This window comes from Mytilus galloprovincialis, chromosome 3 (genome assembly GCF_965363235.1).
Source record: "Mytilus galloprovincialis chromosome 3, xbMytGall1.hap1.1, whole genome shotgun sequence".
In the NCBI taxonomy this organism is placed as follows: Eukaryota; Metazoa; Mollusca; class Bivalvia; order Mytilida; family Mytilidae; genus Mytilus; species Mytilus galloprovincialis.
In genome coordinates this window covers 88,686,453-88,709,039 of record NC_134840.1, presented here as the reverse complement: position 1 = coordinate 88,709,039, position 22,587 = coordinate 88,686,453, and the positions used below count along the sequence as shown (strand labels likewise).

The 22,587-nt window shown below is 30.9% G+C and overlaps 1 long non-coding RNA gene across 2 annotated transcripts; it reads right to left on the bottom strand.

Moving 5' to 3' along the window:
- Positions 1 to 7,700: 7,700 nt before the first annotated feature.
- On the bottom strand, positions 7,701 to 22,245 carry LOC143069306 (uncharacterized). 2 transcript variants are annotated; one of them, XR_012976359.1, is made up of 15 exons: positions 22,112 to 22,245; positions 21,298 to 21,366; positions 20,370 to 20,535; positions 19,556 to 19,624; positions 18,169 to 18,793; positions 17,355 to 17,423; positions 16,428 to 16,592; positions 15,614 to 15,682; positions 14,227 to 14,851; positions 13,413 to 13,481; positions 12,026 to 12,650; positions 11,212 to 11,280; positions 9,825 to 10,449; positions 9,011 to 9,079; positions 7,701 to 8,248 (listed from the first exon to the last, which is right to left on the bottom strand). It is a non-coding gene; the product is annotated as an uncharacterized LOC143069306 (long non-coding RNA). The 2 variants fall into 2 exon arrangements; XR_012976358.1 differs by lacking the exon at positions 22,112 to 22,245 and having other exon boundaries at positions 21,298 to 21,642.
- Positions 22,246 to 22,587: the final 342 nt, after the last annotated feature.

Sequence of the window (22,587 nt, the reverse complement as noted above, 5' to 3'; positions counted from 1 at the left end):
AAAACCTGTTAAAAACTCAAGATTGTCATTAATTTCCTTTCATCTTCAATCAATATGCATAAACATGATAAATATCGTTTAATGAGGCAATAAACAAATAAAAGATGAAAACATTCACATTTCAATTTTATTTTGCATATTCTTTAAATATTTATTGCAATAATTAATTTTAATTAAAAAAAATATGTTTTCTTGTCGCTTCTTGTCGCTAAAATAATTCTTGTTGTCGCTTCTTGTCGCTTGTTGACGCTTCTTGTCGCTAATTAGTGAGACCGAGCGGGACAGACGGACGAACGAACGGACAGACAGACGGACGAACGGACGCACAGACCAGAAAACATAATGCCCCTCTTCTATCGTAGGTGGGGCATAAAAATCAACAAATGGGGAATGTGTCCTTGAGACACAGATGAAGATAAATAAACTCATCATAGATACGAGCATTAAATTTTGTATTTAGGCCAGACGCGCGTTTCGTTTACAAAAGACTCATCAGTGACCCTCGAATCTAAAAAAGTTACAAATGCCAAATAAAGTACGAAGTCTTAGAGCATTGAGGACCGAAATTCCCAAAAGTATTGCCAGTATTACAGCTAAGGTAATCTATTCCTCAGGAAGAAAAGCCTAAGTAATTCAAAAATTCAAGTTTTGCAAACAGTTAATTTATAAATATGACCATATCAATGATAATTCATGTCGTGCTGACTACTGTGCTAGTGATACCCTCCGGGAATTAAAACTCCACAAAAAGTGGCACTATAAAGTTATAACGGGACATAAATGAAGATTGGTAAAAGGGCTTATTCTCATTTCGCCTTAGCTGTCAAAATTATTATATAAAATTAATCCCATTTCGCCTTAGTACACATTTTCAGGTTAATAAAAAATAACTAAGGCGAAATGGGAACTTGTGTAAACAATGGAATTAAGTTATTCTTTGTTTATTTTGCAATTATGTTTGATATTTGTTATTCTAATGTCAAATCTGCCTTGAAATACTTTTTAAAAGATGTGTTTTTTTGTGTCTTCCCAATGTCACACTTTTTGAATAATTCTTTAAAGAGTGGCTCATCTTTTTTTTTTTATAATATTATTATAATGATAGAACTTTACTTATAAATTGACTTAGTTTTTCTGCCAGGAAACATTACTTCTACTCTGTGGTTAAAGTTTAAAAAAAAATAATAACTTTCTTTAACTGTCCTGGATTTATACCAAACTTGGACAGAAGCTTGTTTATCATCAAAAGCTAGTATCTACAAAGAAATTGAGTTAAAATTTTGTTTTTTTTTCCCGTATTTTACTTATAAATGGACTTGGCTTTTCTTCCAGTTACATTACATATAGTCTGCAGTTAATAGTCTGCAGTTAAAGTTTTAAAAACATTTATAAGATTCATAAACTATCCTGGATTTATACCAAACTTGGACAGAAGCTTTTTTCAATCAAAAGATAGTATAGAGAGGACTATTTTTTTCCTCATTTTTGTTGAGCCTGCGATTAACAGCAAAAGAAGGTGAGACACCTGGGGTGGTGTTCTCGAAAGAATGTAAGACAGAAAGTCACAGGACAAAAAGTCACAGACAAAAAGTCACGGACAAAAAGTCACAGGACAAAAAGTCACAATTCATTTTTTCTGATTATTTTCTTCTTTTTTTTATTTGCTTTTTTCTACAAAAATATTTTTGTATTTTTCTTGAACTATTGTATATAAACCAACTTTGTAAACAAAATTTATCAATAAAATATCAAAGATGATGAAATGATTGTTCAAAAAACAAAATGTCAAAGTGGCTTGGCACTCAAATAACTTCATGGTGCCAAGAAATCTTTCTTTTGATTAAAATTAAATAAATCTTTATGTTTTAATTTTAATGACACATTTCCTAAACTTTATTATGAATATATGTATTAAAAAGTAAATATTTCAAGATATTTTTCTTACATATAAAAACAATTGTGAACAGATTGTTTGTGACTTTTTGTCCTGTGACTTTTTGTCCTACCAAATTTGTGACTATGTCCTGTGACTTTTTGTCCTGTGACTTTCTGTCCGTTTACCTTATACCTCTCGAAAGTATCCTAAGATTCGTCTTAAGACACATCTTAGACCAATTTAAGGATGGACTTAGGATCAGTTTAGGACACTCTTAAGTTGTGTCTCGAAGCTATCTCAGACGAATCTTATGTTAGGACGTCCTAAACATATCCTAAGTCGAAATATTAAATCGTTAAAGTAATTTTTTGATAAAACATTTATTAATGACGAAACTATTAATAAAATTGTTAACGAATTCTATAATAATATGTACAGAATTAAATGCATAATAACCAATGTAATAATATCAAAAAGGATTGTTATTTAAACTGGAAAACAATTTGTTTTTGAACGAGAATTAAATTTGTAGTGTAATCGTATCGTGAAACACGAGGTTCAAAGTTTAAAATCATGCACAATTTCTTTATATACGGTTAATAACTGATGGTGCGTTTCATTTCATGTTCACTATGAGCAAAAAGCGAAATTCAAACTTTATCAGGCCAGGATGAAGATAGGATGATCTTAGGACACCTTATTGGGTGTCCTAAAGTTAGGACGAAAAATGAGATATATCATAAGTTAAGAGAGCTTCGAGAACACGACTTAGGACAAAGACTTGTCATAAGATAGACTTAGGACACGTCCTGATCCTAAGATAGCTTCGAGAACACCACCCCAGGTTCCTCGGAATCCTTACAAATTTAATATGTAATTAGCACATTTTTAAAAAAAATATTTTTTATTAAAGTTTCTGTTATATAATTAAACAAGTCTGTGAGAAGACATTTTTTGTTTGTTTTTTTGTTTTATTAAACTTTTTGTGTGTTGCATAATGTAAAGAAAGGATAAATAAATTATTTGGATTTTCTAACTGCATAAAATAAAATAAACGTTTCAACTTTTATTAAATATGAAACAAACAATATTTCAATAGAAGCAACTTTCCTACTCAAAAATGTTTTTATTGTAGATTTTTCCTGATTTCACAACTTTTGAAATAAAAAAATGGTCACTTTTATTAAAAATAATCATTCAAGAGAAACAATTTCCTAATTACATGTTGTTTAAATTGCTATAAAAACACAGAGGTTTGATTTGTTTATTTAGTATTTTTATCTAAATTCACATTTCGCCTTAGTTCAATTCCCATCTGGCCTTAGTATATTTTTTACCTTTTTTACCTGGAATTCACAGTTAAGGCGAAATGAGAACACACCGGTAAAAGTGGCACTACTCAAATTTTTTATCTATATTTTGTGGTAACAAGCATTGTGTATAAGTGTCATAACATTTAATCGAGGCAAATAAAGTAATTTTTCCATTTGTAAAGAAGTATAACTATAGAAGGGTTAAAGTGAGGCTACCAAATTGCAAACTTTGTGTTTTGTGTAGTAATAAGCATTGTGTATATTTTAAAGTTTCATATCATTTGTTTGAGGCTGAGGTTATGGAGAGGTATTTGCTAAAATACCCGTCTTGGGACCAAATTTCCCTTGCTTAGCGGCTTGTCAAATTTAACAGTCCCTCAACTGGTATTTTCCCCAAACGCCCATCCATAACATGATATATCTGTTCAATATACCCTACTGAAAATTATAGCTTACATTTAATCTATTTGGCCTAGTAGATTAAGTGAGAAGATTTTTGTTAAAGATTATACCTCTATGTTCTATTTTTTAGCCATGTCAGCCATGTTGGTTGGAAGGCAGACACATTTTTTAAACAAGATACCCCGATGATGATTGTAGCTAATATAAAAAAGAAGATGTGGTATGATTGCCAATGAGACAACTATCCACAAAAGACCAAAATGACACAGACATTAACAACTAAAGGTCACCGTACGGCCTTCAACAATGAGCAAAAGTTTGGTTAAATTTGTCTATACATGTATAGTTTCAGAAGATTTTGGTAAAAGATGACAAACACCTACATAAATTGTTAATAAACTGTTATCACAGAGATATATTTCGCTTTTTTGTAATTTCGATAATGTGGACTATAACATGTAAGTTTTGCAAATATTCAAAGTCAATGAACCATGACTGAAGGTACATGACTAAACAATCTCCATGGAAATGAGATGTGCCAATGCTATTACAACTGCATACCAAATGCCATTGACTTATCACAAGTAGTTCCCTTTAAACCAACAAACACAAACTAATACATGTCAACTAAGCAAAATTTTAAAGTCAATTAACCATAACTGAGGGTCAGGGTAAAATAATCTCCATGGCAATGAGATATGCTAATGCTAATACAACTGCATACCAAATATCATCGACCTACCAGTAGTGGTTCCCCATAAACCAATCTTACCACAAAACTTAAGCTGAGGGGGCGGGGCCAAATAATCTCAATGGAAATGAGATATGTAAATGATTGTACAACTGCATACCAAATATCATTTACTTATCACTAGTGGTTTCCCATAAACTGACCTAATCACAAACTAATACATTGTTGACACCGCCAACGCCGGAAACAGTATACCTATGTCTCGCTTTTTGACTCCTTTAAGTGAGACAAAAACCTATAAAGGGCAATAACTCCTTTAGGTGGTATGGGAGTCTAAACTAACAAGAGGCTCTCAAGAGCCTGAATCGCTCACCTGGTAAACAATGCCTTCGGCCATGTTTTTTGACGAAATAGAAAATAAAACACAAACTTTATTCTATACACCCTACTGATCATTCAAATGAAGTTTGTTGAATTTGGTTGAGTAGTTTTAGAGGAGAAGATTTTTTTAAGCAAATATGATGAACAAATTGTGAAAAATTGTCATTAAAGGACAATAACCCCTTAAGGGGTCAATTGACAATTTTGGTCTTATTAACTTATTTGTAGATCTTACTTTGCTGATAATTTTTGCTGTTTACAGTTTATCTTTATCTATAATTTAATATTCAAGATAATGACCAAAAACTGCAAAATTTCCTTAAAATTACCAATTAAGTGGCAGCAACCCAACAATGGGTTGTTTGATTCATCTGAAAATCAGGGCTGATAGATCTTGACCTGATATACATTTTTACCCCATGTCAGATTTGCTTTAAATGCTTTAGTTTTTGAGATATAAGCCAAAAACTGCATTTGACCCCTATGTTCTATTTTAAGTAACGGCGGCCATGTTTTTTGACGGATCAAAAATCGAAGCACAAACTTTGTGCAGGATAATCTAAGGAACAATCATGCTAAGTTTCATCCAAATCCATTCAGTAGTTTCAGAGGAGAAGATGTTTGAAAAATTGTTAACGACGACAGACGACGGACGCCAAGTGATGAGAAAAGCTCACATTTCCTTTTAGGAAAGGTGAGCTAAAAACTGCAAAATTTCCTTAAAATTACCAATTCAGGGGCAGCAACCTAGCAACGTGTCGTCCGATCCATCTGAATATTTTAGGGCAGTTAGATTTTGACCTGATAAACAATTCAACCACAGTCAGATTTGATCTTAATGCTTTGGTTTTTGACATTTTACCCCTATGTTCTACTTTTAGCCGTGGCAGCCATTTTATTTGGATGGCCGGGTCACCGGACACATTTTTCATACTAGATACCCCAATGATTGTTGTGGCCAAGTTTAGTTCAATTTGGCCCAGTAGTTTCAGAGGAGAAGATTTTTGTAAAAGACAACTAAGATTTATGAAAAATGGTTAAAAATTGACTATAAAGGGCAATAAATCCTAAAGGGGTCAACTGACCATTTCAGTCATGTTGACTTATTTTTAGGTCTTACTTTGCTGAACATTGTTGCTGTTTACAGTTTATCTATAACAATATTCATGATAATAACCAAAAACAGCAAAATTTCCTTAAAATTTCCAATTCAGGGGCAGCAACCTAACAACGGGTTGTCCGATTCATCTGAAAATTTCAGGGCAGATAGATCTTGACCTGATAATTAATTTTACCTCGTCAGATTTGCTCTAAATGCTTTGCTTTTTGAGTTATAAGCCAAAAACTGCATTTGACCCCTATGTTCTATTTTTAGCAATGGCGACCATGTTTGTTGATAGATCAAAACTTCGGATACAATTTATAAACTAGATACCCTAAGGAACATTCAGTTAAAGTTTGGAAGTATTTGGCCTAGTAGTTTCAGAGGAGAAGATTCTTGAAATAGTTTAGGACGACGACGGACGCCAAGTGATGGCATAAGCTCACTTTGGACCTTTGGGCCACGTGAGCTAAAAATGATAAAATTTGTTCGTACTATACCAAAACATAGTATACATCCATTTATGTTAAAACATAATAAAAATGATAGGTCATCGTGCATTTTCTCAAGCTACAGGTTATGGATTATACAGGAAAAAAAAACATCATTATGTGATTAGAAACTAAGCTAAATTATAGAATTGAAAATACAATACCAGAAGATAGCTTTTAGAAAATGAATTCGGAATATCAAAAGAAAAGAAAGGTTTTTTTTTTCTGGCTAAAATACAAAATACCATGTAGATTCCTTCAGAAAATGCACTATTTCGGAGTTATCTCCCCTTAAAATGCCAATTAAAACAGTTTAGAAAACAAGCAAAAGTAATCTTTACTTGTAAAAATATTTAATATTTAAAAGTTATAATAATGTTAATTTGTTCTTTTAAATACAAATTCACATTAGTTATCTGAATTCCTGCATCAAATTTTGCTAACTTGATTGAAAAACTGGACCTTTGATTCCATGTTTTTTACAATCCAAGATGGCGAAAAGACACCCATACCACCTTAAGGAGTCAATTGACAATTTTGGTCATATTGACTTATTTGTTGATCTTATTTTGCTGAACATTATTGCTATTTACAGTTTATCTCTTTCTATAATAATACTCAAGATAATAACCAACCAGATGCTCCGCAGGGCGCAGCTTTATACGACCGCAGAGGTTGAACCCTGAACGGTTGGGGCAAGTGTGGACACAACATTCAAGCTGGATTCAGCTCTAAATTTGGATTGTGATTAAATAGTTGACACAGCATAGGTTTCTGACACAGAATGAATGTGGTCTAATGAACTTAAAATATATCTTTTGCCTTTGAGCAATTCACTATGCTGTTGAATATTAATCCTCTCAAAAAAATGTTTGAAGAAATTTTCTTTTTATTTATGAAATCTGAAATGAGAAAAATTTAACCCCCCACCCCCATTTGTTTTCACATCCCCCTTTCCCTTTTTCCAAAACTGATCTCAATTCAAATTTCTAATGGAGTTTGAAACAATAACTACTCATTTAAATACATCATAAAATATTAAAATGTAAAATAAAGTGCTTGTTATCACTGAATGGTAAAGATTGTTTTAATTTATCAGTTGGTAGAAAAAGTGAATATACATTGTATATTGTATAAAACAATGATTTAAGTTGATTCAACTACTATTCTGGACAAAGAAAGATAACTCCAATTGAAATATCAATTATATATCTGTATTGTATAAAACAAAGATTTAAGGTAGCACAATACAAAGATTTTTCACTCCCAATCAGACATCTTTAAACTGTTGCAATTCCACTCATCTTTCTTTAAATTTTATAAATGAGGTACCAAAAGAAAGAAGAAGGATTAATCTTTCAAATTGTGATAATTTCATTATGACATAATTATTACATAATTAATTGTTATGTAATTAGTTGCCATATTGTGATGTCCATACTTGGGTATACATTTACAATTAATTCTCCATAGGCCGTAATAGTAACGTTTTCCTCCGTTGCTCAGTCCATATCGTTTACTTGAACATGTATGATGGCTCATATCGAAGCTGATACATTTATACATGTCTGGTTAAATTTTCGGGGTGGCAAGTGAGATTACTTTTTTCGCAAATTGCTGGACCCCGGAAGATGGTGAAAAATGTCACTCTCCTCATGAAATAATCCCAAAATTCTGATCATAAAATTCAATAAAAAAATTGTCCTTTCTAATAATTTATTTCAGGTCAAATCTACATCTTTCTTTTCTCATCACATCAGCTCTATAAAACAGTTCTTATTGTTCATTTATGTCCATTTTTAAAATCACAGCATCCACAATTGTATGGCGGACTAATATTTTTTTTTAATTACGTCATCTGAGTTCCTCATCTCAAGGTCTATTAGGGATCCTGACCCATATTGAAATCAATACTTCTGATTTTTCCAAATATTTTTATGTGATCTTCATCGGTATAACATTCTGAATAAATCTGTGTATTTTTGTCCATTTCTGAAAAAAAATAAAGTTGTTTTAGCACTATAAGGCAATGACACTTTCGTCGCTATATTCATTTATTTTGAATACAATGTGTATGTATAATTAATTTCTTCCAGAATACATTCACTAGTCAAAACAAGGACAAAACTTCTGATTATAACCTTTAATTACAATACACAGACCCTGTTAAAGCATTCTATAAAATTTTCTTGTGTCTTAAAGTGCATTTTGGCAGAGAAATTATGCAAAAATGAAGATTTTATAAAAAAACCAACACCAAAATAATTATTCTTACTAGTGGAAATCTGGTATTTAAAACTGTGGAAAGCACTCTAAACTACTGGGAAAGTCATCCTTATCATATAATTAGAGTGTAATATAGTGCAAATTTTCAAAACTTGTCCTTTCACATAATTCTATTTGAGAAAAAATGTTTTTAACATGTATTTCAGTGAAAACCTTTTATCAGTGAGAAATCCACATGAGGTTTTAAAGGAAACATTGTGACATCACATGTATTATGGCGTCATTAAATAACGACAGATCAAAATAGTGCTAAATATAGTTTGCGGTGTTACGTGAGAAACAGTTGCCGCAAGATTTAACTCGAAATATTGAGTCGAAACGATCTGTAACTAAGCCTTTCCATTCAATATCAAGACCATAGCAACAGTTTTCATATTTGCATATTTTTAACATACCGACTGTAATTTCAATTGCATAAATACCATAAATAAACAATTTAGAGCTTGCCTAACAAAACAAAATGCTTACCAGTTATTCAGGACTTTTTAAAACCTCTAGTTTGCCATCTCAGGTTAAAAAGTAATGATATGTCTGGAACTGAAATAAGACCAAAAAAAATTACTCAGGCTGTGTTATCATTTGATTTAAATACATAAGTATTATTGAGAGAGAAAAATCTATTTCTTGAAAGTTTAATTACAAAGAAAGACAAATGCTTCTCCCTTGTGGCTTAGTTACCTTCATTTAAACCTTTTATATTAGAAGCAATGGGTAGTAGCTAACTAGCTTAATAGTTGAATCGGTGCAGAAATATTGTTTTCAAAAAGGTTTGACCCTCCCCCTTTTTCACTGAGAAATGACAATATCTTTTGTTTTGCTCAAGTGCATTAAAAATAATAATTCATGATTTTCTTAAAACATGTACATGTGTTTTCTGTTTTTTTGCATATATCTACTGACCAGGGGTCAAATCATTGGATAAAAGCACATGCGATGATGTATCTCACTTTACTCGTATGAAGTGTGTTATCTCCCATGATTATCAGGTATTCCTGTAGACCGAAGTGATAATTACATAACAAAGACTATATTGTGTCATGTTTACTTACAATTTAATAATATTTAAAAGTTATTTCTTGCCTTTTTCAATATAGTAAACAAATTCCTTTCGGATATCTCGGAAGTAAACAAAGTTATGATTGTGCCTAAAAAAAGTGTTCAGCCCCGTGCCAGTAATGCATTTTAAAAGCGAAAATTTCATTGAGTTTTTGCTGATCTTTATCAATAATATTTATCTTAAACCATTTATATAATAACTAGGTATAAATAAAAAACTACTAACCATCATTTTCGGTGGTGTACAAGGTGAAATCATCCATAAATCAGCCTGAAAACTTCTGGAATTAAGCTTCTAATTTGGGTATACATTTACAATTAATTCTCCATAGGCCGTAATAGTAACGTTTTCCTCCGTTGCTCAGTCCATATCGTTTACTTGAACATGTATGATGGCTCATATCGAAGCTGATACATTTATACATGTCTGGTTAAATTTTCGGGGTGGCAAGTGAGATTACTTTTTTCGCAAATTGCTGGACCCCGGAAGATGGTGAAAAATGTCACTCTCCTCATGAAATAATCCCAAAATTCTGATCATAAAATTCAATAAAAAAATTGTCCTTTCTAATAATTTATTTCAGGTCAAATCTACATCTTTCTTTTCTCATCACATCAGCTCTATAAAACAGTTCTTATTGTTCATTTATGTCCATTTTTAAAATCACAGCATCCACAATTGTATGGCGGACTAATATTTTTTTTTAATTACGTCATCTGAGTTCCTCATCTCAAGGTCTATTAGGGATCCTGACCCATATTGAAATCAATACTTCTGATTTTTCCAAATATTTTTATGTGATCTTCATCGGTATAACATTCTGAATAAATCTGTGTATTTTTGTCCATTTCTGAAAAAAAATAAAGTTGTTTTAGCACTATAAGGCAATGACACTTTCGTCGCTATATTCATTTATTTTGAATACAATGTGTATGTATAATTAATTTCTTCCAGAATACATTCACTAGTCAAAACAAGGACAAAACTTCTGATTATAACCTTTAATTACAATACACAGACCCTGTTAAAGCATTCTATAAAATTTTCTTGTGTCTTAAAGTGCATTTTGGCAGAGAAATTATGCAAAAATGAAGATTTTATAAAAAAACCAACACCAAAATAATTATTCTTACTAGTGGAAATCTGGTATTTAAAACTGTGGAAAGCACTCTAAACTACTGGGAAAGTCATCCTTATCATATAATTAGAGTGCAATATAGTGCAAATTTTCAAAACTTGTCCTTTCACATAATTCTATTTGAGAAAAAATGTTTTTAACATGTATTTCAGTGAAAACCTTTTATCAGTGAGAAATCCACATGAGGTTTTAAAGGAAACATTGTGACATCACATGTATTATGGCGTCATTAAATAACGACAGATCAAAATAGTGCTAAATATAGTTTGCGGTGTTACGTGAGAAACAGTTGCCGCAAGATTTAACTCGAAATATTGAGTCGAAACGATCTGTAACTAAGCCTTTCCATTCAATATCAAGACCATAGCAACAGTTTTCATATTTGCATATTTTTAACATACCGACTGTAATTTCAATTGCATAAATACCATAAATAAACAATTTAGAGCTTGCCTAACAAAACAAAATGCTTACCAGTTATTCAGGACTTTTTAAAACCTCTAGTTTGCCATCTCAGGTTAAAAAGTAATGATATGTCTGGAACTGAAATTAGACCAAAAAAAATTACTCAGGCTGTGTTATCATTTGATTTAAATACATAAGTATTATTGAGAGAGAAAAATCTATTTCTTGAAAGTTTAATTACAAAGAAAGACAAATGCTTCTCCCTTGTGGCTTAGTTACCTTCATTTAAACCTTTTATATTAGAAGCAATGGGTAGTAGCTAACTAGCTTAATAGTTGAATCGGTGCAGAAATATTGTTTTCAAAAAGGTTTGACCCTCCCCCTTTTTCACTGAGAAATGACAATATCTTTTGTTTTGCTCAAGTGCATTAAAAATAATAATTCATGATTTTCTTAAAACATGTACATGTGTTTTCTGTTTTTTTGCATATATCTACTGACCAGGGGTCAAATCATTGGATAAAAGCACATGCGATGATGTATCTCACTTTACTCGTATGAAGTGTGTTATCTCCCATGATTATCAGGTATTCCTGTAGACCGAAGTGATAATTACATAACAAAGACTATATTGTGTCATGTTTACTTACAATTTAATAATATTTAAAAGTTATTTCTTGCCTTTTTCAATATAGTAAACAAATTCCTTTCGGATATCTCGGAAGTAAACAAAGTTATGATTGTGCCTAAAAAAAGTGTTCAGCCCCGTGCCAGTAATGCATTTTAAAAGCGAAAATTTCATTGAGTTTTTGCTGATCTTTATCAATAATATTTATCTTAAACCATTTATATAATAACTAGGTATAAATAAAAAACTACTTACCATCATTTTCGGTGGTGTACAAGGTGAAATCATCCATAAATCAGCCTGAAAACTTCTGGAATTAAGCTTCTAATTTGGGTATACATTTACAATTAATTCTCCATAGGCCGTAATAGTAACGTTTTCCTCCGTTGCTCAGTCCATATCGTTTACTTGAACATGTATGATGGCTCATATCGAAGCTGATACATTTATACATGTCTGGTTAAATTTTCGGGGTGGCAAGTGAGATTACTTTTTTCGCAAATTGCTGGACCCCGGAAGATGGTGAAAAATGTCACTCTCCTCATGAAATAATCCCAAAATTCTGATCATAAAATTCAATAAAAAAATTGTCCTTTCTAATAATTTATTTCAGGTCAAATCTACATCTTTCTTTTCTCATCACATCAGCTCTATAAAACAGTTCTTATTGTTCATTTATGTCCATTTTTAAAATCACAGCATCCACAATTGTATGGCGGACTAATATTTTTTTTTAATTACGTCATCTGAGTTCCTCATCTCAAGGTCTATTAGGGATCCTGACCCATATTGAAATCAATACTTCTGATTTTTCCAAATATTTTTATGTGATCTTCATCGGTATAACATTCTGAATAAATCTGTGTATTTTTGTCCATTTCTGAAAAAAAATAAAGTTGTTTTAGCACTATAAGGCAATGACACTTTCGTCGCTATATTCATTTATTTTGAATACAATGTGTATGTATAATTAATTTCTTCCAGAATACATTCACTAGTCAAAACAAGGACAAAACTTCTGATTATAACCTTTAATTACAATACACAGACCCTGTTAAAGCATTCTATAAAATTTTCTTGTGTCTTAAAGTGCATTTTGGCAGAGAAATTATGCAAAAATGAAGATTTTATAAAAAAACCAACACCAAAATAATTATTCTTACTAGTGGAAATCTGGTATTTAAAACTGTGGAAAGCACTCTAAACTACTGGGAAAGTCATCCTTATCATATAATTAGAGTGCAATATAGTGCAAATTTTCAAAACTTGTCCTTTCACATAATTCTATTTGAGAAAAAATGTTTTTAACATGTATTTCAGTGAAAACCTTTTATCAGTGAGAAATCCACATGAGGTTTTAAAGGAAACATTGTGACATCACATGTATTATGGCGTCATTAAATAACGACAGATCAAAATAGTGCTAAATATAGTTTGCGGTGTTACGTGAGAAACAGTTGCCGCAAGATTTAACTCGAAATATTGAGTCGAAACGATCTGTAACTAAGCCTTTCCATTCAATATCAAGACCATAGCAACAGTTTTCATATTTGCATATTTTTAACATACCGACTGTAATTTCAATTGCATAAATACCATAAATAAACAATTTAGAGCTTGCCTAACAAAACAAAATGCTTACCAGTTATTCAGGACTTTTTAAAACCTCTAGTTTGCCATCTCAGGTTAAAAAGTAATGATATGTCTGGAACTGAAATTAGACCAAAAAAAATTACTCAGGCTGTGTTATCATTTGATTTAAATACATAAGTATTATTGAGAGAGAAAAATCTATTTCTTGAAAGTTTAATTACAAAGAAAGACAAATGCTTCTCCCTTGTGGCTTAGTTACCTTCATTTAAACCTTTTATATTAGAAGCAATGGGTAGTAGCTAACTAGCTTAATAGTTGAATCGGTGCAGAAATATTGTTTTCAAAAAGGTTTGACCCTCCCCCTTTTTCACTGAGAAATGACAATATCTTTTGTTTTGCTCAAGTGCATTAAAAATAATAATTCATGATTTTCTTAAAACATGTACATGTGTTTTCTGTTTTTTTGCATATATCTACTGACCAGGGGTCAAATCATTGGATAAAAGCACATGCGATGATGTATCTCACTTTACTCGTATGAAGTGTGTTATCTCCCATGATTATCAGGTATTCCTGTAGACCGAAGTGATAATTACATAACAAAGACTATATTGTGTCATGTTTACTTACAATTTAATAATATTTAAAAGTTATTTCTTGCCTTTTTCAATATAGTAAACAAATTCCTTTCGGATATCTCGGAAGTAAACAAAGTTATGATTGTGCCTAAAAAAAGTGTTCAGCCCCGTGCCAGTAATGCATTTTAAAAGCGAAAATTTCATTGAGTTTTTGCTGATCTTTATCAATAATATTTATCTTAAACCATTTATATAATAACTAGGTATAAATAAAAAACTACTTACCATCATTTTCGGTGGTGTACAAGGTGAAATCATCCATAAATCAGCCTGAAAACTTCTGGAATTAAGCTTCTAATTTGGGTATACATTTACAATTAATTCTCCATAGGCCGTAATAGTAACGTTTTCCTCCGTTGCTCAGTCCATATCGTTTACTTGAACATGTATGATGGCTCATATCGAAGCTGATACATTTATACATGTCTGGTTAAATTTTCGGGGTGGCAAGTGAGATTACTTTTTTCGCAAATTGCTGGACCCCGGAAGATGGTGAAAAATGTCACTCTCCTCATGAAATAATCCCAAAATTCTGATCATAAAATTCAATAAAAAAATTGTCCTTTCTAATAATTTATTTCAGGTCAAATCTACATCTTTCTTTTCTCATCACATCAGCTCTATAAAACAGTTCTTATTGTTCATTTATGTCCATTTTTAAAATCACAGCATCCACAATTGTATGGCGGACTAATATTTTTTTTTAATTACGTCATCTGAGTTCCTCATCTCAAGGTCTATTAGGGATCCTGACCCATATTGAAATCAATACTTCTGATTTTTCCAAATATTTTTATGTGATCTTCATCGGTATAACATTCTGAATAAATCTGTGTATTTTTGTCCATTTCTGAAAAAAAATAAAGTTGTTTTAGCACTATAAGGCAATGACACTTTCGTCGCTATATTCATTTATTTTGAATACAATGTGTATGTATAATTAATTTCTTCCAGAATACATTCACTAGTCAAAACAAGGACAAAACTTCTGATTATAACCTTTAATTACAATACACAGACCCTGTTAAAGCATTCTATAAAATTTTCTTGTGTCTTAAAGTGCATTTTGGCAGAGAAATTATGCAAAAATGAAGATTTTATAAAAAAACCAACACCAAAATAATTATTCTTACTAGTGGAAATCTGGTATTTAAAACTGTGGAAAGCACTCTAAACTACTGGGAAAGTCATCCTTATCATATAATTAGAGTGCAATATAGTGCAAATTTTCAAAACTTGTCCTTTCACATAATTCTATTTGAGAAAAAATGTTTTTAACATGTATTTCAGTGAAAACCTTTTATCAGTGAGAAATCCACATGAGGTTTTAAAGGAAACATTGTGACATCACATGTATTATGGCGTCATTAAATAACGACAGATCAAAATAGTGCTAAATATAGTTTGCGGTGTTACGTGAGAAACAGTTGCCGCAAGATTTAACTCGAAATATTGAGTCGAAACGATCTGTAACTAAGCCTTTCCATTCAATATCAAGACCATAGCAACAGTTTTCATATTTGCATATTTTTAACATACCGACTGTAATTTCAATTGCATAAATACCATAAATAAACAATTTAGAGCTTGCCTAACAAAACAAAATGCTTACCAGTTATTCAGGACTTTTTAAAACCTCTAGTTTGCCATCTCAGGTTAAAAAGTAATGATATGTCTGGAACTGAAATAAGACCAAAAAAAATTACTCAGGCTGTGTTATCATTTGATTTAAATACATAAGTATTATTGAGAGAGAAAAATCTATTTCTTGAAAGTTTAATTACAAAGAAAGACAAATGCTTCTCCCTTGTGGCTTAGTTACCTTCATTTAAACCTTTTATATTAGAAGCAATGGGTAGTAGCTAACTAGCTTAATAGTTGAATCGGTGCAGAAATATTGTTTTCAAAAAGGTTTGACCCTCCCCCTTTTTCACTGAGAAATGACAATATCTTTTGTTTTGCTCAAGTGCATTAAAAATAATAATTCATGATTTTCTTAAAACATGTACATGTGTTTTCTGTTTTTTTGCATATATCTACTGACCAGGGGTCAAATCATTGGATAAAAGCACATGCGATGATGTATCTCACTTTACTCGTATGAAGTGTGTTATCTCCCATGATTATCAGGTATTCCTGTAGACCGAAGTGATAATTACATAACAAAGACTATATTGTGTCATGTTTACTTACAATTTAATAATATTTAAAAGTTATTTCTTGCCTTTTTCAATATAGTAAACAAATTCCTTTCGGATATCTCGGAAGTAAACAAAGTTATGATTGTGCCTAAAAAAAGTGTTCAGCCCCGTGCCAGTAATGCATTTTAAAAGCGAAAATTTCATTGAGTTTTTGCTGATCTTTATCAATAATATTTATCTTAAACCATTTATATAATAACTAGGTATAAATAAAAAACTACTAACCATCATTTTCGGTGGTGTACAAGGTGAAATCATCCATAAATCAGCCTGAAAACTTCTGGAATTAAGCTTCTATATTGAAATCAATACTTCTGATTTTTCCAAATATTTTTATGTGATCTTCATCGGTATAACATTCTGAATAAATCTGTGTATTTTTGTCCATTTCTGAAAAAAAATAAAGTTGTTTTAGCACTATAAGGCAATGACACTTTCGTCGCTATATTCATTTATTTTGAATACAATGTGTATGTATAATTAATTTCTTCCAGAATACATTCACTAGTCAAAACAAGGACAAAACTTCTGATTATAACCTTTAATTACAATACACAGACCCTGTTAAAGCATTCTATAAAATTTTCTTGTGTCTTAAAGTGCATTTTGGCAGAGAAATTATGCAAAAATGAAGATTTTATAAAAAAACCAACACCAAAATAATTATTCTTACTAGTGGAAATCTGGTATTTAAAACTGTGGAAAGCACTCTAAACTACTGGGAAAGTCATCCTTATCATATAATTAGAGTGCAATATAGTGCAAATTTTCAAAACTTGTCCTTTCACATAATTCTATTTGAGAAAAAATGTTTTTAACATGTATTTCAGTGAAAACCTTTTATCAGTGAGAAATCCACATGAGGTTTTAAAGGAAACATTGTGACATCACATGTATTATGGCGTCATTAAATAACGACAGATCAAAATAGTGCTAAATATAGTTTGCGGTGTTACGTGAGAAACAGTTGCCGCAAGATTTAACTCGAAATATTGAGTCGAAACGATCTGTAACTAAGCCTTTCCATTCAATATCAAGACCATAGCAACAGTTTTCATATTTGCATATTTTTAACATACCGACTGTAATTTCAATTGCATAAATACCATAAATAAACAATTTAGAGCTTGCCTAACAAAACAAAATGCTTACCAGTTATTCAGGACTTTTTAAAACCTCTAGTTTGCCATCTCAGGTTAAAAAGTAATGATATGTCTGGAACTGAAATAAGACCAAAAAAAATTACTCAGGCTGTGTTATCATTTGATTTAAATACATAAGTATTATTGAGAGAGAAAAATCTATTTCTTGAAAGTTTAATTACAAAGAAAGACAAATGCTTCTCCCTTGTGGCTTAGTTACCTTCATTTAAACCTTTTATATTAGAAGCAATGGGTAGTAGCTAACTAGCTTAATAGTTGAATCGGTGCAGAAATATTGTTTTCAAAAAGGTTTGACCCTCCCCCTTTTTCACTGAGAAATGACAATATCTTTTGTTTTGCTCAAGTGCATTAAAAATAATAATTCATGATTTTCTTAAAACATGTACATGTGTTTTCTGTTTTTTTGCATATATCTACTGACCAGGGGTCAAATCATTGGATAAAAGCACATGCGATGATGTATCTCACTTTACTCGTATGAAGTGTGTTATCTCCCATGATTATCAGGTATTCCTGTAGACCGAAGTGATAATTACATAACAAAGACTATATTGTGTCATGTTTACTTACAATTTAATAATATTTAAAAGTTATTTCTTGCCTTTTTCAATATAGTAAACAAATTCCTTTCGGATATCTCGGAAGTAAACAAAGTTATGATTGTGCCTAAAAAAAGTGTTCAGCCCCGTGCCAGTAATGCATTTTAAAAGCGAAAATTTCATTGAGTTTTTTCTGATCTTTATCAATAATATTTATCTTAAACCATTTATATAATAACTAGGTATAAATAAAAAACTACTAACCATCATTTTCGGTGGTGTACAAGGTGAAATCATCCATAAATCAGCCTGAAAACTTCTGGAATTAAGCTTCTAATTTGGGTATACATTTACAATTAATTCTCCATAGGCCGTAATAGTAACGTTTTCCTCCGTTGCTCAGTCCATATCGTTTACTTGAACATGTATGATGGCTCATATCGAAGCTGATACATTTATACATGTCTGGTTAAATTTTCGGGGTGGCAAGTGAGATTACTTTTTTCGCAAATTGCTGGACTCCGGAAGATGGTGAAAAATGTCACTCTCCTCATGAAATAATCCCAAAATTCTGATCATAAAATTCAATAAAAAAATTGTCCTTTCTAATAATTTATTTCAGGTCAAATCTACATCTTTCTTTTCTCATCACATCAGCTCTATAAAACAGTTCTTATTGTTCATTTATGTCCATTTTTAAAATCACAGCATCCACAATTGTATGGCGGACTAATATTTTTTTTTAATTACGTCATCTGAGTTCCTCATCTCAAGGTCTATTAGGGATCCTGACCCATATTGAAATCAATACTTCTGATTTTTCCAAATATTTTTATGTGATCTTCATCGGTATAACATTCTGAATAAATCTGTGTATTTTTGTCCATTTCTGAAAAAAAATAAAGTTGTTTTAGCACTATAAGGCAATGACACTTTCGTCGCTATATTCATTTATTTTGAATACAATGTGTATGTATAATTAATTTCTTCCAGAATACATTCACTAGTCAAAACAAGGACAAAACTTCTGATTATAACCTTTAATTACAATACACAGACCCTGTTAAAGCATTCTATAAAATTTTCTTGTGTCTTAAAGTGCATTTTGGCAGAGAAATTATGCAAAAATGAAGATTTTATAAAAAAACCAACACCAAAATAATTATTCTTACTAGTGGAAATCTGGTATTTAAAACTGTGGAAAGCACTCTAAACTACTGGGAAAGTCATCCTTATCATATAATTAGAGTGCAATATAGTGCAAATTTTCAAAACTTGTCCTTTCACATAATTCTATTTGAGAAAAAATGTTTTTAACATGTATTTCAGTGAAAACCTTTTATCAGTGAGAAATCCACATGAGGTTTTAAAGGAAACATTGTGACATCACATGTATTATGGCGTCATTAAATAACGACAGATCAAAATAGTGCTAAATATAGTTTGCGGTGTTACGTGAGAAACAGTTGCCGCAAGATTTAACTCGAAATATTGAGTCGAAACGATCTGTAACTAAGCCTTTCCATTCAATATCAAGACCATAGCAACAGTTTTCATATTTGCATATTTTTAACATACCGACTGTAATTTCAATTGCATAAATACCATAAATAAACAATTTAGAGCTTGCCTAACAAAACAAAATGCTTACCAGTTATTCAGGACTTTTTAAAACCTCTAGTTTGCCATCTCAGGTTAAAAAGTAATGATATGTCTGGAACTGAAATAAGACCAAAAAAAATTACTCAGGCTGTGTTATCATTTGATTTAAATACATAAGTATTATTGAGAGAGAAAAATCTATTTCTTGAAAGTTTAATTACAAAGAAAGACAAATGCTTCTCCCTTGTGGCTTAGTTACCTTCATTTAAACCTTTTATATTAGAAGCAATGGGTAGTAGCTAACTAGCTTAATAGTTGAATCGGTGCAGAAATATTGTTTTCAAAAAGGTTTGACCCTCCCCCTTTTTCACTGAGAAATGACAATATCTTTTGTTTTGCTCAAGTGCATTAAAAATAATAATTCATGATTTTCTTAAAACATGTACATGTGTTTTCTGTTTTTTTGCATATATCTACTGACCAGGGGTCAAATCATTGGATAAAAGCACATGCGATGATGTATCTCACTTTACTCGTATGAAGTGTGTTATCTCCCATGATTATCAGGTATTCCTGTAGACCGAAGTGATAATTACATAACAAAGACTATATTGTGTCATGTTTACTTACAATTTAATAATATTTAAAAGTTATTTCTTGCCTTTTTCAATATAGTAAACAAATTCCTTTCGGATATCTCGGAAGTAAACAAAGTTATGATTGTGCCTAAAAAAAGTGTTCAGCCCCGTGCCAGTAATGCATTTTAAAAGCGAAAATTTCATTGAGTTTTTGCTGATCTTTATCAATAATATTTATCTTAAACCATTTATATAATAACTAGGTATAAATAAAAAACTACTAACCATCATTTTCGGTGGTGTACAAGGTGAAATCATCCATAAATCAGCCTGAAAACTTCTGGAATTAAGCTTCTAATTTTGAAATCAATACTTCTGATTTTTCCAAATATTTTTATGTGATCTTCATCGGTATAACATTCTGAATAAATCTGTGTATTTTTGTCCATTTCTGAAAAAAAATAAAGTTGTTTTAGCACTATAAGGCAATGACACTTTCGTCGCTATATTCATTTATTTTGAATACAATGTGTATGTATAATTAATTTCTTCCAGAATACATTCACTAGTCAAAACAAGGACAAAACTTCTGATTATAACCTTTAATTACAATACACAGACCCTGTTAAAGCATTCTATAAAATTTTCTTGTGTCTTAAAGTGCATTTTGGCAGAGAAATTATGCAAAAATGAAGATTTTATAAAAAAACCAACACCAAAATAATTATTCTTACTAGTGGAAATCTGGTATTTAAAACTGTGGAAAGCACTCTAAACTACTGGGAAAGTCATCCTTATCATATAATTAGAGTGCAATATAGTGCAAATTTTCAAAACTTGTCCTTTCACATAATTCTATTTGAGAAAAAATGTTTTTAACATGTATTTCAGTGAAAACCTTTTATCAGTGAGAAATCCACATGAGGTTTTAAAGGAAACATTGTGACATCACATGTATTATGGCGTCATTAAATAACGACAGATCAAAATAGTGCTAAATATAGTTTGCGGTGTTACGTGAGAAACAGTTGCCGCAAGATTTAACTCGAAATATTGAGTCGAAACGATCTGTAACTAAGCCTTTCCATTCAATATCAAGACCATAGCAACAGTTTTCATATTTGCATATTTTTAACATACCGACTGTAATTTCAATTGCATAAATACCATAAATAAACAATTTAGAGCTTGCCTAACAAAACAAAATGCTTACCAGTTATTCAGGACTTTTTAAAACCTCTAGTTTGCCATCTCAGGTTAAAAAGTAATGATATGTCTGGAACTGAAATAAGACCAAAAAAAATTACTCAGGCTGTGTTATCATTTGATTTAAATACATAAGTATTATTGAGAGAGAAAAATCTATTTCTTGAAAGTTTAATTACAAAGAAAGACAAATGCTTCTCCCTTGTGGCTTAGTTACCTTCATTTAAACCTTTTATATTAGAAGCAATGGGTAGTAGCTAACTAGCTTAATAGTTGAATCGGTGCAGAAATATTGTTTTCAAAAAGGTTTGACCCTCCCCCTTTTTCACTGAGAAATGACAATATCTTTTGTTTTGCTCAAGTGCATTAAAAATAATAATTCATGATTTTCTTAAAACATGTACATGTGTTTTCTGTTTTTTTGCATATATCTACTGACCAGGGGTCAAATCATTGGATAAAAGCACATGCGATGATGTATCTCACTTTACTCGTATGAAGTGTGTTATCTCCCATGATTATCAGGTATTCCTGTAGACCGAAGTGATAATTACATAACAAAGACTATATTGTGTCATGTTTACTTACAATTTAATAATATTTAAAAGTTATTTCTTGCCTTTTTCAATATAGTAAACAAATTCCTTTCGGATATCTCGGAAGTAAACAAAGTTATGATTGTGCCTAAAAAAAGTGTTCAGCCCCGTGCCAGTAATGCATTTTAAAAGCGAAAATTTCATTGAGTTTTTGCTGATCTTTATCAATAATATTTATCTTAAACCATTTATATAATAACTAGGTATCAATAAAAAACTACTAACCATCATTTTCGGTGGTGTACAAGGTGAAATCATCCATAAATCAGCCTGAAAACTTCTGGAATTAAGCTTCTTGAAATCAATACTTCTGATTTTTCCAAATATTTTTATGTGATCTTCATCGGTATAACATTCTGAATAAATCTGTGTATTTTTGTCCATTTCTGAAAAAAAATAAAGTTGTTTTAGCACTATAAGGCAATGACACTTTTGTCGCTATATTCATTTATTTTGAATACAATGTGTATGTATAATTAATTTCTTCCAGAATACATTCACTAGTCAAAACAAGGACAAAACTTCTGATTATAACCTTTAATTACAATACACAGACCCTGTTAAAGCATTCTATAAAATTTTCTTGTGTCTTAAAGTGCATTTTGGCAGAGAAATTATGCAAAAATGAAGATTTTATAAAAAAACCAACACCAAAATAATTATTCTTACTAGTGGAAATCTGGTATTTAAAACTGTGGAAA